The sequence below is a fragment of the Rhinatrema bivittatum genome, unplaced genomic scaffold, assembly GCF_901001135.1.
Source record: "Rhinatrema bivittatum unplaced genomic scaffold, aRhiBiv1.1, whole genome shotgun sequence".
Taxonomy (NCBI): domain Eukaryota; kingdom Metazoa; phylum Chordata; class Amphibia; order Gymnophiona; family Rhinatrematidae; genus Rhinatrema; species Rhinatrema bivittatum.
The window spans coordinates 332192-348708 of NW_021820532.1; the positions used below are offsets into that span (position 1 = coordinate 332192).

Genomic DNA, 16517 nt, shown 5'->3' on the forward strand with positions numbered 1-16517 from the left:
CCTCGCGTAATCCCAGCGCTGCCTCTGCACCCGCCAGCTCCCCTCCCCCTCGCTGTAATCCCAGCGCTGCCTCTGCACCGCCACCTCCCTCCCCCTCGCTGTAATCCCAGCGCTGCCTCTGCACCGCCAGCTCCCCTCCCCCTCGCTGTAATCCCAGCGCTGCCTCTGCACCGCCAGCTCCCCTCCCCCCTGTAATCCCAGCGCTGCCTCTGCCCCACCCCCTCCCCTCCCCCTCGCTGTAATCCCAGCGCTGCCTCTGCACCACCAGCTCCCCTCCCCCTCACTGTAATCCCAGCGCTGCCTCTGCAACCTCCCCTCCCCTCCCCCGTTGCTGTAATCCCAGCGCTGCCTCTGCACCGCCAGCTCCCCTCCCCCTCGCTGTAATCCCAGCGCTGCCTCTGCACCACAGCTCCCCTCCCCCTCGCTGTAATCCCAGCGCTGCCTCTGCACCGCCAGCTCCCCTCCCCCTCGCTGTAATCCCAGCGCTGCCTCTGCACCGCCAGCTCCCCTCCCCCTCACTGTAATCCCAGCGCTGCCTCTGCACCACCAGCTCCCCTCCCCCTCGCTGTAATCCCAGCGCTGCCTCTGCACCGCCAGCTCCCCTCCCCCTCGCTGTAATCCCAGCGCTGCCTCTGCACCGCCAGCTCCCCTTCCCCCTCGCTGTAATCCCAGCGCTGCCTCTGCACCGCCAGCTCCCCTCCCCCTCGCTGTAATCCCAGCGCTGCCTCTGCACCGCCACCTCCCCTCCCCCTCGCTGTAATCCCAGCGCTGCCTCTGCACCGCCAGCTCCCCCCCCCCTCGCTGTAATCCCAGCGCTGCCTCTGCACCGCCACCTCCCCTCCCCCTCGCTGTAATCCCAGCGCTGCCTCTGCACCGCCAGCTCCCCTCCCCCTCGCTGTAATCCCAGCGCTGCCTCTGCACCGCCAGCTCCCCTCCCCCTCGCTGTAATCCCAGCGCTGCCTCTGCACCGCCAGCTCCCCTCCCCCTTGCTGGGTAACTCAATTCCTCCCACTTATGCCCTGCACTGCCTCTAATTTATTCCCTCCTAATTTATTAGCTGGCTAGAATTTAGCCAGTTAAAGGCTGAATATTGCGGATAAGCCATTTAGATGGATAACTATAATGTTATCCTTCTAAATGTCTATTGATTTTGGAGCACCTTGTGGCAGAACTGGAGGTGCAGGGCGTCTGCTGCGGATCTCCCCCAGGCTCTGTAGTTTGTAGTTAATGATAGACCCCAGACCTCACGGCTTGAATGATGCTATCAGTAATTTTACTGGGGGCTAGGTGTGCTGCGGAGCTTTCTTTATTGATTATGTGGCATTTTCTTGCAGTGTTTTTTTGTCCAATTTACCACTCTCAGATGATCTGAGTGTCAGATACCTGACTTTTGCTATTTGAAGACATTCAGTACAGTGTGGGGCCAATGTAATAAACCTTCACCAAAATCGGAGTTAAATTTTAGCTCGGGTTTTACTTAATGAGCACATTAAAAACAGGGGTCCCTATAGGATGCTGTAAGCGAATGGGACGCACACTAAAATGTGAGCGAGCCTGAAAATCTGCCCTATTACAGGAACCAGGAGTAAGGAGGCGAGTGTTTGAAGCTGGAAGGAGTGGAACTAAAATGGCCTTCCATGCAAGACTGGCACTGAGCATCCTGACTTACTAAGCAACAGAGTAAAGACAGTACAGAAAGACCAAATGGCCCATACACTCTGACCTGGAAGTTTCTTATAGTAGTAACTGCCGCTCCATGCAGGTTACCCCCATGCCTTCTGTTAAGGGCAGTAACTGCCGCTCCGTGCAGGTTACCCCCATGCCTTCTGTTAAGGGCAGTAACTGCTGCTCCGTGCAGGTTACCCCCATGCCTTCTGTTAAGGGCAGTAACTGCTGCTCTGTGCAGGTTACCCCATGCCTTCTGTTAAGGGCAGTAACTGCCGCTCCGTGCAGGTTACCCCCATGCCTTCTGTTAAGGGCAGTAACTGCCGCTCCGTGCAGGTTACCCCCATGCCTTCTGTTAAGGGCAGTAACTGCCGCTCCGTGCAGGTTACCCCCATGCCTTCTGTTAAGGGTAGTAACTGCCGCTCCGTGCAGGTTACCCTCATGCCTTCTGTTAAGGGTAGTAACTGCCGCTGCGTTCAGGTTACCCCCATGCCTTCTGTTAAGGGCAGTAACTGCCGCTCTGTGAAGGTTACCCCATGCCTTCTGTTCAGGGTACTAACTGCCGCTCCGTGCAGGTTACCCCCATGCCTTCTGTTAAGGGCAGTAACTACCGCTCTGTGCAGGTTACCCCCATGCCTTCTGTTAAGGGCAGTAACTACCGCTCTGTGCAGGTTACCCCCATGCCTTCTGTTAAGGGTAGTAACTGCCGCTCCGTGCAGGTTATCCCCATGCCTTCTGTTAAGGGTAGTAACTGCCGCTCCGTGCAGGTTACCCCCATGCCTTCTGTTAAGGGTAGTAACTGCCGCTGCGTTCAGGTTACCCCCATGCCTTCTGTTAAGGGCAGTAACTGCCGCTCTGTGAAGGTTACCCCATGCCTTCTGTTCAGGGTAGTAACTGCCGCTCCGTGCAGGTTACCCCCATGCCTCCAGAAGGGCATTCCAGGCATCCACCACCCTCTCCATGAAGAAATATTTCCTGACATTGGTCTGAGTCATTTCCCCTGGAGTTTAATTTCATGACCCCTAGTTCTGCAGATTCCTTTCCAACAGAAAAGATTTGAAGTTTGTGCATCACTAAATCCTTTCAGGTATCTGAAGGTCTGTATCCTATCTCCCCCGCGCCTCCTCTCTTCCAGGGTATCTGAAGCTCTGTATCCTATCTCCCCCGTGCCTCCTCTCTTCCAGGGTATCTGAAGCTCTGTATCCTATCTCCCCCGCACCTCCTCTCTTCCAGGGTATATGAAGCTCTGTATCCTATCTCCCCCTGCGCCTCCTCTCTTCCAGGGTATCTGAAGGTCTGTATCCTATCTCCCCCGCTCCTCCTCTCTTCCAGGGTATCTGAAGGTCTGTATCCTATCTCCCCCGCACCTCCTCTCTTCCAGGGTATCTGAAGCTCTGTATCCTATCTCCCCCGCGCCTCCTCTCTTCCAGGGTATCTGAAGGTCTGCATCCCATCTCCCCCGCGCCTCCTCTCTTCCAGGGTATCTGAAGCTCTGTATCCTATCTCCCCCGCGCCTCCTCTCTTCCAGGGTATCTGAAGCTCTGTATCCTATCTCCCCCGCGCCTCCTCTCTTCCAGGGTATCTGAAGCTCTGTATCCTATCTCCCCCGCGCCTCCTCTCTTCCAGGGTATCTGAAGCTCTGTATCCTATCCCCCCCTGCACCTCCTCTCTTCCAGGGTATCTGAAGCTCTGCATCCCATCTCCCCCGCGCCTCCTCTCTTCCAGGATATCTGAAGCTCTGTATCCTATCTCCCCCGCGCCTCCTCTCTTCCAGGGTATCTGAAGCTCTGTATCCTATCTCCCCCGCACCTCCTCTCTTCCAGGGTATCTGAAGGTCTGTATCCTATCTCCCCCGCGCCTCCTCTCTTCCAGGGTATCTGAAGCTCTGTATCCTATCTCCCCCGCGCCTCCTCTCTTCCAGGGTATCTGAAGCTCTGTATCCTATCTCCCCCGCGCCTCCTCTCTTCCAGGGTATCTGAAGCTCTGTATCCTATCTCCCCCGCACCTCCTCTCTTCCAGGGTATATGAAGCTCTGTATCCTATCTCCCCCTGCGCCTCCTCTCTTCCAGGGTATCTGAAGGTCTGTATCCTATCTCCCCCGCTCCTCCTCTCTTCCAGGGTATCTGAAGGTCTGTATCCTATCTCCCCCGCGCCTCCTCTCTTCCAGGGTATCTGAAGGTCTGCATCCCATCTCCCCCGCGCCTCCTCTCTTCCAGGGTATCTGAAGCTCTGTATCCTATCTCCCCCGCGCCTCCTCTCTTCCAGGGTATCTGAAGCTCTGTATCCTATCTCCCCCGCGCCTCCTCTCTTCCAGGGTATCTGAAGCTCTGTATCCTATCTCCCCCGCGCCTCCTCTCTTCCAGGGTATCTGAAGCTCTGTATCCTATCCCCCCCTGCACCTCCTCTCTTCCAGGGTATCTGAAGCTCTGCATCCCATCTCCCCCGCGCCTCCTCTCTTCCAGGATATCTGAAGCTCTGTATCCTATCTCCCCCGCGCCTCCTCTCTTCCAGGGTATCTGAAGCTCTGTATCCTATCTCCCCCGCGCCTCCTCTCTTCCAGGGTATCTGAAGGTCTGTATCCTATCTCCCCCGCGCCTCCTCTCTTCCAGGGTATCTGAAGCTCTGTATCCTATCTCCCCCGCGCCTCCTCTCTTCCAGGGTATCTGAAGCTCTGTATCCTATCTCCCCCGCGCCTCCTCTCTTCCAGGGTATCTGAAGCTCTGTATCCTATCTCCCCCGCGCCTCCTCTCCTCCAGGGTATCTGAAGCTCTGTATCCTATCTCCCCCCGCGCCTCCTCTCTTCCAGGGTATCTGAAGCTCTGTATCCTATCTCCCCCGCGCCTCCTCTCTTCCAGGGTATCTGAAGCTCTGTATCCTATCTCCCCCGCGCCTCCTCTCTTCCAGGGTATCTGAAGCTCTGTATCCTATCTCCCCCGCCCCTCCTCTCTTCCAGGGTATCTGAAGCTCTGTATCCTATCTCCCCCGCGCCTCCTCTCTTCCAGGGTATCTGAAGCTCTGTATCCTATCTCCCCCGCGCCTCCTCTCTTCCAGGGTATCTGAAGGTCTGTATCCTATCTCCCCTGCGCCTCCTCTCTTCCAGGGTATCTGAAGCTCTGTATCCTATCTCCCCCGCGCCTCCTCTCTTCCAGGGTATCTGAAGCTCTGTATCCTATCTCCCCCGCGCCTCCTCTCTTCCAGGGTATCTGAAGCTCTGTATCCTATCTCCCCCGCGCCTCCTCTCCTCCAGGGTATCTGAAGCTCTGTATCCTATCTCCCCCGCGCCTCCTCTCCGCCAGGGTATCTGAAGGTCTGTATCCTATCTCCCCCGCGCCTCCTCTCCTCCAGGGTATCTGAAGCTCTGTATCCTATCTCCCCCGCGCCTCCTCTCCTCCAGGGTATCTGAAGCTCTGTATCCTATCTCCCCCGCGCCTCCTCTCTTCCAGGGTATCTGAAGGTCTGTATCCTATCTCCCCCGCGCCTCCTCTCTTCCAGGGTATCTGAAGGTCTGTATCCTATCTCCCCCGCGCCTCCTCTCTTCCAGGGTATCTGAAGGTCTGTATCCTATCTCCCCCGCACCTCCTCTCTTCCAGGGTATCTGAAGGTCTGTATCCTATCTCCCCCGCGCCTCCTCTCTTCCAGGGTATCTGAAGGTCTGTATCCTATCTCCCCCGCGCCTCCTCTCTTCCAGGGTATCTGAAGGTCTGTATCCTATCTCCCCCGCGCCTCCTCTCTTCCAGGGTATCTGAAGGTCTGTATCCTATCTCCCCCGCGCCTCCTCTCTTCCAGGGTATCTGAAGGTCTGTATCCTATCTCCCCCGCGCCTCCTCTCTTCCAGGGTATCTGAAGGTCTGTATCCTATCTCCCCCGCGCCTCCTCTCTTCCAGGGTATCTGAAGCTCTGTATCCTATCTCCCCCCGCGCCTCCTCTCTTCCAGGGTATCTGAAGGTCTGTATCCTATCTCCCCCGCGCCTCCTCTCTTCCAGGGTATCTGAAGGTCTGTATCCTATCTTCCCCGCGCCTCCTCTCCTCCAGGGTATCTGAAGCTCTGTATCCTATCTCCCCCGCGCCTCCTCTCCTCCAGGGTATCTGAAGCTCTGTATCCTATCTCCCCCGCGCCTCCTCTCCTCCAGGGTATCTGAAGCTCTGTATCCTATCTCCCCCGCGCCTCCTCTCTTCCAGGGTATCTGAAGCTCTGTATCCTATCTCCCCCGCGCCTCCTCTCTTCCAGGGTATCTGAAGCTCTGTATCCTATCTCCCCCGCGCCTCCTCTCTTCCAGGGTATCTGAAGCTCTGTATCCTATCTCCCCCGCGCCTCCTCTCTTCCAGGGTATCTGAAGCTCTGTATCCTATCTCCCCCGCGCCTCCTCTCTTCCAGGGTATCTGAAGCTCTGTATCCTATCTCCCCCGCGCCTCCTCTCTTCCAGGGTATCTGAAGCTCTGTATCCTATCTCCCCCGCGCCTCCTCTCTTCCAGGGTATCTGAAGCTCTGTATCCTATCTCCCCCGCGCCTCCTCTCTTCCAGGGTATCTGAAGCTCTGTATCCTATCCCCCCCTGCACCTCCTCTCTTCCAGGGTATCTGAAGCTCTGTATCCTATCCCCCCCTGCACCTCCTCTCTTCCAGGGTATCTGAAGCTCTGTATCCTATCCCCCCCTGCACCTCCTCTCTTCCAGGGTATCTGAAGCTCTGTATCCTATCCCCCCCTGCACCTCCTCTCTTCCAGGGTATCTGAAGCTCTGTATCCTATCTCCCCCGCGCCTCCTCTCTTCCAGGGTATCTGAAGGTCTGTATCCTATCTCCCCCGCGCCTCCTCTCTTCCAGGGTATCTGAAGCTCTGTATCCTATCTCCCCCGCGCCTCCTCTCCTCCAGGGTATCTGAAGCTCTGTATCTTATCTCCCCCGCGCCTCCTCTCTTCCAGGGTATCTGAAGGTCTGTATCCTATCTCCCCCGCGCCTCCTCTCTTCCAGGGTATCTGAAGGTCTGTATCCTATCTCCCCCGCGCCTCCTCTCTTCCAGGGTATCTGAAGGTCTGTATCCCATCTCCCCTGCACCTCCTCTCTCCCAGGGTATCTGAAGCTCTGTATCCCATCTCCCCCGCACCTCCTCTCTTCCAGGGTATCTGAAGCTCTGTATCCTATCTCTCCCATGCCTCCTCTCTTCCAGGGTATCTGAAGGTCTGTATCCTATCTCCCCCGCGCCTCCTCTCTTCCAGGGTATCTGAAGGTCTGTATCCTATCTCCCCCGCACCTCCTCTCTTCCAGGGTATCTGAAGGTCTGTATCCTATCTCCCCCGCGCCTCCTCTCTTCCAGGGTATCTGAAGGTCTGTATCCTATCTCCCCCGCGCCTCCTCTCTTCCAGGGTATCTGAAGCTCTGTATCCTATCTCCCCCGCGCCTCCTCTCCGCCAGGGTATCTGAAGGTCTGTATCCTATCTCCCCCCGCGCCTCCTCTCCTCCAGGGTATCTGAAGCTCTGTATCCTATCTCCCCCGCGCCTCCTCTCCTCCAGGGTATCTGAAGCTCTGCATCCTATCTCCCCCGCACCTCCTCTCTTCCAGGGTATCTGAAGCTCTGTATCCTATCTCCCCCGCGCCTCCTCTCTTCCAGGGTATCTGAAGGTCTGCATCCCATCTCCCCCGCGCCTCCTCTCTTCCAGGGTATCTGAAGGTCTGTATCCCATCTCCCCCGCGCCTCTTCTCTTCCAGGGTATCTGAAGCTCTGTATCCTATCTCCCCCGCGCCCCCTCTCTTCCAGGGTATCTGAAGCTCTGTATCCTATCTCCCCCGCGCCTCCTCTCTTCCAGGGTATCTGAAGCTCTGTATCCTATCTCCCCCGCGCCTCCTCTCTTCCAGGGTATCTGAAGGTCTGTATCCTATCTCCCCCGCGCCTCCTCTCTTCCAGGGTATCTGAAGCTCTGTATCCTATCTCCCCCGCGCCTCCTCTCTCCCAGGGTATCAGAAGCTCTGTATCCTATCTCCCCCGCGCCTCCTCTCTTCCAGGGTATCTGAAGCTCTGTATCCTATCTCCCCCGCGCCTCCTCTCTTCCAGGGTATCTGAAGCTCTGTATCCTATCTCCCCCGACCCTCCTCTCTTCCAGGGTATCTGAAGCTCTGTATCCTATCTCCCCCGACCCTCCTCTCTTCCAGGGTATCTGAAGGTCTGTATCCTATCTCTCCCATGCCTCCTCTCTCCCAGGGTATCTGAAGCTCTGTATCCTATCTCCCCTGCACCTCCTCTCTGAAAGTAAAATGTGCGACTTGGCTGCACATTTTGCTTTCTGTATCGCGCGGGTATACCTAATAGGGCCCGCAACACGCATTTGCATGTTGCGGGCGCTATTAGTTTCGGGGGGGTTGGGTGCGCGTTTTCGACGTGCTATTACCCCTTACCGCTGGAGCGCACTGTACTGTATCGGCCTGTCTATGCAGCCCAGCATTCTTCTGGCTTTAGCTATCGCCTTGTCACATTGCTTCACTGTCTTCAGATCAGCAGACGTTGTCACCCCAAGGTCCCCCTCTTGCTCCGTGCACATTAGTCTTTCATCTCCCATCACAAAGAGCTCTTTTGGATTATCGCACCCCAGATGGTTGACTTGTACACAACCTTGCATGCAACAGCCTTTGGGCAAGGCATGCCAAATAAAATCAAAGGGTAAGCTCTCTAGGGATGGCACCTGCCGTTGAACAGTACAGACTTTGATGCTGTGCTTCTGAAATGGCTGTGATTGCCTGGTCCAGAGAGTTTACCCTTTGATTTCACTTGGGAAAATGGGCTTGCATGAGAGTTTGGCACTGAGCGTCCCAACGTGGTCACAATCTTGCATGCAAGTCCATGCTGGTCACTCTCCTTCCAGATTCAAGTGCCTACCTCCGTACTCCTGGGTTAATGCACTTAAGTGGATTTTCAGTTTAACTCTGGGGTCCGAGCTGGAGTACACTGACATTTCTGGTGACCAATGTTATTCTGTCATCATGCACAGCAGCTGGACACTGCCACACTGGGCACAGCAATAGTACAACACGGCCACCAGACACGGGAGTCAGGTTTTACTCCTGCTGTGACCCAGACGTTACATTTCCAGCTTTAAGCCGTCTTCCCTTTAGCACGGCTCTCTGTATCGCTGGGGAAGAGCCAGTGCCTTCTTGTACATGGGATCTGCATGCCCCCGTGCTGATTGAAATGCTGGATTTTAGTCCCGGTTTAGCGAGTGTTTTTTAGGAGTTAGAACCCCTGTTCCATACCAGACTTAACTTAGGCCAGAAAGCTGTGTGCTAAACCCTGTGCTGATGTTAGCGCCCTCGTTACATCAGCCCGGTGCTAAGGTTCGAGCTGACACGGATCCCGGGCTCGGTGGCATCTCCATGTGTACGGACTGGTGTCATTAACCCTCTCCAGCCCCTCCCTCTGGCCGGCTGCAGGTCTGCTCTCCTTCCTGGGCCCTCCTGGTCTTGCCTAAGGCAGATGCACTCGCAAAGGTGAATTTTAAAAGCGCTAGGTGCGCAGAGCCGGGAGATGCACGCTCACCTCGCATCCATTTTATAAAGCTGCCACATCAGAGCACAAGTGCTGATGGCCAAATCTCTGGCATCGGAGGCGACTGTGGCTGGGGCAAGGCAGAGAGGTGGGCGTCTGTAGCCACCCGCCTGGGCAGGCATCCAGGTCCCGTTCAGCGCCAAGTTCCTCCTGCGTTAGAGGAGGTTTAAGTCCGAATGAAACTATTTCTCACCATCTATGCAGTGCCTGAGGGCTCTGCCTCAGCTGGGGGGCCGTGCAGGCAAAAGAACCAGGGACATAGCTACAGACTGGGCAAACTGGTAAAACTGGTCCTTTCCTGGATGCGCTGCATGTTCTGCCATTCCCTCGCTTGCACGTCTTCACTGCTGTGCGCGTAGATGCGCGCCAGGACAGAGAATGGCAGCTCATCGCGCTGCACGTGCAGGTACACGGCTATGTGGGCGCCCGTCCCTGTGACTGCAGAGACAGGACTGGCATTTCATGCTGCAGACATTCAGGCCCTCTGTGCCCCGAACCCTCCCCGAAAAAGCAAAAGAGGAGCCGGCAGAGGGAGTCAGCCCGCCCTGGCAGAAGTCGGGAACCTTTGCCTGCCTGCCTCCCACATTCAGGTCCTGCAGAGTGAAACTGGATCAGGACGCGCAAGCTGCTGCCCTGGGGGAGGGATGCTAATCGCTGACTTCGCCTGTCCGGATTCTGGGCATCGTCTTTAGATCGGTGCGAGATCGGCTTCGTGTGATTTTGCTGCCTGTTTAATTTGCATGAGTTTATTATGCGTCTTATCCTGTGCTTGTAGCTCGCCTTGAGCACTGTGGCCAGAGAGAAATTGTAATCAATAATAAAGAATTGCCACATTAGCTGCTGCAGGAGGAAGAGTAGAGAGAGAGAGAGAGAGACCCCCCCCATCCCACCCTCCATTACCGCAGCTCTGCTCAGCCCCATGCATCATTAAAACGCAAGAAGCAGACAGACAGACAGACAGACAGACAGAGCGAGCCCGGCCTGGTTCTTACCGTATCCCTCTTCTCCCCCTCCTGCCGCACCGGCAGATCCCTGGCACCGACTGAACAGCTGCCCCCGGCCCAGCCTCCCTTTAAAGCCGGATAACAAGACAGGATCCATCGCCCCCTCCCTTTCCTCCCACAAGACTCTGACATGTGCTGGGGGATAGTGAGGGGGAGGGCGGCTCCGCGGGTCCTGTTACACCCGCAGCCCAAGTGCCAGCCCCCGGGAGCCAGAGCAGCTGCTTCCTGCCACCTGTGCAGGGCTTCTTTAGAAGAAATTCCCCAATGTCCTGCTTACACAGGAGAGGGCAGGCCATTGTCCTGGGGAGGAGGGGGGGGGGGCTGTCATACAAAGAAATAAAAAATGTAACCTAAATTTCCTATCAACTCCAGACAGAGGCGTTCATAAAAGGGGGTGCGGAAGGAGCAGGATCCCTCTCCCACCCTCATCCTCTTCTCCCTCTCACCGGTTCCTTCCCTTTCACTCAGGGTCGCTCCTTCTCTTCCTCACATACCTTTCTGTATCCCATCTCCATCTCCCTCATCCTCCAGGGTCTTCTCTCCTTGCCCTTGGATTCCTCTCTCTCTCTCCCCCAACCTTGATTTGGGTTCTCCTCCATCACTTCTTGGGGCCCAGGACCATATCCAGAACCGTGGCAGAGCAGCCGGGTGCAGGCACAAGAAGCATCTATTCCACAAGCCTTCCCATAGAACACGCTTCCTCTGTAATCAGGACACAAATGAGGAGCAGAAGCAGGCACAGAGACTGGTTGTGAACGCCTACTATCTCCCTATGCTGCCACCAAAACCACTGATCTGTCTCCCGGGGAGGAGAGAAGAAAGGAAGCTTTACCTTTTAAACATGATAATGTTTGCTACGGCTTGTACCAATGTCCTGTATTCTGGGGATGCGGTGAGCTCACAGGGATATGCAGAAGGCATCCTCATTCTATCCTGGGGCAGCCAAGCCATACCTTATGATACGAATACCAGACTGCAGTGTCACATCCAGAGCATTACCACAGGAATACCAGACTGCAGTGTGTGTCACATCCAGAGCATTACCACTGGAATACCAGACTGCAGTGTGTGTCACATCCAGAGCATTACCACAGGGATACCAGTCTGCAGTGTGTCACATCCAGAGCATTACCACAGGAATACCAGTCTGCAGTGTGCCACATCCAGAGCATTACCACAGAAATACCAGACTGCAGTGTGTCACATCAAGAGCATTACCTCAGGAATACCAGACTGCAGTGTGCCACACCCAGAGCATTACCACAGGAATACCAGACTGCAGTGTGCCACACCCAGAGCATTACCACAGGGATACCAGACTGCAGTGTGTCACATCCAGAGCATTACCACAGGGATACCAGTCTGCAGTGTGTCACATCCAGAGCATTACCACAGGAATACCAGTCTGCAGTGTGCCACATCCAGAGCATTACCACAGGAATACCAGACTGCAGTGTGTCACATCCAGAGCATTACCACAGGGATACCAGACTGCAGTGTGTCACATCCAGAGCATTACCACAGGGATACCAGACTGCAGTGTGTCACATCCAGAGCATTACCACAGGAATACCAGACTGCAGTGTGTCACATCCAGAGCATTACCACAGGGATACCAGTCTGCAGTGTGTCACATCCAGAGCATTACCACAGGGATACCAGTCTGCAGTGTGCCACATCCAGAGCATTACCACAGGAATACCAGTCTGCAGTGTGCCACATCCAGAGCATTACCACAGGATTACCAGACTGCAGTGTGCCACATCCAGAGCATTACCACAGAAATACCAGACTGCAGTGTGCCACACCCAGAGCATTACCACAGGAATACCAGACTGCAGTGTGCCACACCCAGAGCAAAACCACAGAAATACCAGACTTCAGTGCCACATCCAGAGCAAAACCACAGAAATACCAGACTGCAGTGTCCACATCCAGAGCATTACCACAGGAATACCAGACTGCAGTGTGCCACACCCAGAGCATTACCACAGGAATACCAGACTGCAGTGTGTCACGTCCAGAGCATTACCACAGGGATACCAGACTGCAGTGTGTCACATCCAGAGCATTACCACAGGGATACCAGACTGCAGTGTGTCACATCCAGAGCATTACCACAGGAATACCAGACTGCAGTGTGTCACATCCAGAGCATTACCACAGGGATACCAGTCTGCAGTGTGTCACATCCAGAGCATTACCACAGGAATACCAGTCTGCAGTGTGCCACATCCAGAGCATTACCACAGGATTACCAGACTGCAGTGTGCCACATCCAGAGCATTACCACAGGAATACCAGACTGCAGTGTGCCACACCCAGAGCATTACCACAGGAATACCAGACTGCAGTGTGCCACACCCAGAGCAAAACCACAGAAATACCAGACTTCAGTGCCACATCCAGAGCAAAACCACAGGAATACCAGACTGCAGTGTGCCACATCCAGAGCATTACCACAGGAATACCAGACTGCAGTGTGCCACACCCAGAGCATTACCACAGGAATACCAGACTTCAGTGCCACATCCAGAGCAAAACCACAGGAATACCAGACTGCAGTGTCATATCCAGAGCATTACCACAGGAATACCAGACTGCAGTGTCACATCCAGAGCATTACCACAGGAATACCAGACTGCAGTGTGCCACATCCAGAGCATTACCACAGGAATACGAGACTGCAGTGTCACATCCAGAGCATTACCACACGAATACCAGACTACAGTGTGTCACATCCAGAGCATTACCACAGGAATACCAGACTTCAGTGCCACATCCAGAGCAAAACCACAGGAATACCAGACTGCAGTGTCACATCCAGAGCATTACCACAGGAATACCAGACTGCAGTGTGCCACATCCAGAGCATTACCACAGGAATACCAGACTGCAGTGTCACATCCAGAGCGTTACCACAGGAATACCAGACTGCAGTGTCACATCCAGAGCGTTACCACAGGAATACCAGACTGCAGTGCCACATCCAGAGCATTACCACAGGAATACCAGACTGCACATCCAGAGCATTACCACAGGAATATCAGACTGCAGTGTCACATCCAGAGCATTACCACAGGAATACCAAACTGCAGTGTGTGTCACATCCAGAGCCTTACCACAGGAATACCAAACTGCAGTGTATCATATCCAGAGCCTTACCACAGGAATACCAGACTGCACATCCAGAGCATTACCACAGGAATACCAGACTGCAGTGTCACATCCAGAGCATTACCACAGGGATACCAGCCTGCACATCCAGAGCGTTACAACAGGAATACCAGACTGCAGTGTCACATCCAGAGCATTACCACAGGAATACCAGACTGCACATCCAGAGCATTGCCACAGGAATATCAGACTGCAATGTACCATATCCAGAGCCTTACCACAGGAATACCAAACTGCAGTGTATCATATCCAGAGCCTTACCACAGGAATACCAGACTGCACATCCAGAGCATTACCACAGGAATACCAGACTGCAGTGTCACATCCAGAGCATTACCACAAGTATACCAGACTGCAATGTACCATATCCAGAGCCTTACCACAGGAATACCAAACTGCAGTGTATCATATCCAGAGCCTTACCACAGGAATACCAGACTGCACATCCAGAGCATTACCACAGGGATACCAGCCTGCACATCCAGAGCGTTACCACAGGAATACCAGACTGCAGTGTCACATCCAGAGCATTACCACAGGGATACCAGACTGCAGTGTCATATCCAGAGCGTTACCACAGGGATACCAGACTGCAGTGTCACATCCAGAGCATTACCACAGGAATACCAGACTGCAGTGTCACATCCAGAGCATTACCACAGAGATACCAGACTGCAGTGTCACATCCAGAGCATTACCACAGGAATACCAGACTGCAGTGTCATATCCAGAGCGTTACCACAGGGATACCAGACTGCAGTGTCACATCCAGAGCATTATCACAGGAATACCAGACTGCAGTGTCACATCCAGAGCATTCCCACAGGAATACCAGACTGCAGTGTCACATCCAGAGCATTACCACAGGAATACCAGGCTGCAGTGTCACATCCAGAGCATTACCACAGGAATACCAGACTGCAGTGTCACATCCAGAGCATTACCACAGGAATACCAGACTGCAGTATCACATCCAGAGCATTACCACAGGAATACCAGACTGCAGTATCACATCCAGAGCATTACCACAGGAATACCAGACTGCAGTGTCACATCCAGAGCCTTACCACAGGAATACCAGACTGCAGTGTCACATCCAGAGCATTACCACAGGAATACCAGACTGCAGTGTGTCTCATCCAGAGCATTACCACAGGAATACCAGACTGCAGTGTGTCTCATCCAGAGCATTACCACAGGAATACCAGACTGCAGTGTCACATCCAGAGCCTTACCACAGGAATACCAGACTGCAGTGTGCCACATCCAGAGCATTACCACAGGAATACCAGACTGCAGTGTCATATCCAGAGCGTTACCACAGGAATACCAGACTGCAGTGTCACATCCAGAGCCTTACCACAGGAATACCAGACTGCAGTGTCACATCCAGAGCATTACCACAGGAATACCAGACTGCAGTGTGTCTCATCCAGAGCATTACCACAGGAATACCAGACTGCAGTGTGTCTCATCCAGAGCATTACCATGGGTTGGACCAGGCTAAATGCCTGGTCTTGGACTTTTAAGGATGGTGTAACATGGACTCCATTACAGATGGAAGCAGGTGAGCACGTGATGTGAAGATGATGTGTACCCTTCATGCAGGTGATTTAGGATTCAGATTTATCATTCTCAAATTTGTTGCAGGTCCTTCCTGTGAGTCCTTTCAGTTCCTTTATCTGCTTCACCTGAGAAATCCTTGGACTGGAAATAGACTGCTCAGATAGTAGCACTTGCTTTGGGTAGGGAAGTGTGATGGTGGTAGCAGGGCATTGTCTTAAAGCTCAGTGGTTAGAGCAGTGGGCTGAGAACAAGGGAGGCCAGGCATCAAATCCCACCGCTGCTCCTGGTGAGTTTGGGCAACTCACTTCACCCTCCGTTCCCCTGCCACAAACTTAGATTGTGAGCCCTCTGGGGAGAGGGAAATACCTGCAAGACGTGAATGTACCTTACCTTGAGCTGAATCTAAGTACGAATAAGAAGCTGAGGAGGGACTGGTGGCAGGGCTGTGGAGGGATGGAGATGCTGTCAGGGTGTGTCAGAGAGGTAGTGGAAGGGTGAAGGACTCCCTGTGCCCTCCAGCTTGGCATTTCTGTGGCAGGGCTCGCTTCCAGCAGAGGAACATGTGTTTATGTGTGCACACGCTCTCCCCGTGTCGTGGCCCCCGCCCTCAGCTGCCTCAGAATGCCAGCCCGCTGGCTGCCCACATTCCTCAGATGTGAGTTTACACACACTCGGAGGGAGGACGGGCACTACAGATTCCTGCCTATGGCCCAGCTGCCCCTCCTGTTGGCTGCGATCCCTGCAAAACGCGTGACCCTTTCTACATGTGATGAGAAAGTGATGCATATGAGCAGACGTAAAACTGGTGCACCAGTAAAGGGATCTGAATGGGAGTTGTGCACGGTGCCCCCCCTGCTGCGTCTTACCCGCTCTCTCCCGGTAATGCGGGGGCTCCCAGGGAGAGGAGAGCCCGGCCCCTGCTTAGTCTGTAACCGTGCACGGTGCCCCCGCTGCTGCGTCTTACCCGCTCTCTCCTGGTAATGCGGGGGCTCCCAGGGAGAGGAGAGCCCGGCCCCTGCTTAGTCTGTAACCGTGCACGGTGCCCCCGCTGCTGCGTCTTACCCGCTCTCTCCTGGTAATGTGGGGGCTCCCAGGGAAAGGAGAGCCCGGCCCCTGCTTAGTCTGTAACCGTGCACGGTGCCCCCGCTGCTGCGTCTTACCCGCTCTCTCCTGGTAATGCGGGGGCTCCCAGGGATAGGAGAGCCCGGCCCCTGCTTAGTCTGTAACCGTGCACGGTGCCCCCGCTGCTGCGTCTTACCCGCTCTCTCCCGGTAATGCGGGGGCTCCCAGGGAAAGGAGAGCCCGGCCCCTGCTTAGTCTGTAACCGTGCACGGTGCCCCCGCTGCTGCGTCTTACCCGCTCTCTCCTGGTAATGCGGGGGCTCCCAGGGAAAGGAGAGCCCGGCCCCTGCTTAGTCTGTAACCCTGCACGGTGCCCCCGCTGCTGCGTCTTACCCGCTCTCTCCTGCTAATGCGGGGGCTCCCAGGGATAGGAGAGCCCGGCCCCTGCTTAGTCTGTAACCGTGCACGGTGCCCCCGCTGCTGCGTCTTACCCGCTCTCTCTTGGTAATGCGG

At 54.9% G+C, this 16517-nt stretch overlaps 1 protein-coding gene across 3 annotated transcripts in view; it reads right to left on the reverse strand.

Moving 5' to 3' along the window:
- The window catches only part of LOC115081703 (spectrin beta chain, non-erythrocytic 2-like), a 150375-nt gene extending 134925 nt beyond the window's left edge, over positions 1 to 15450 (reverse strand). For 2 of the 3 annotated variants that reach the window (XM_029586123.1, XM_029586125.1), the window contains exon 1: positions 10189 to 10302. The gene's annotated coding sequence lies outside the window, so the exon portion shown is untranslated. Of the gene's footprint in view, positions 1 to 10188; positions 10303 to 15333 lie in introns of those variants that run through there. The other variant, XM_029586124.1, reaches the window with a different exon arrangement.
- Between the last annotated feature and the right edge of the window lie 1067 nt (positions 15451 to 16517).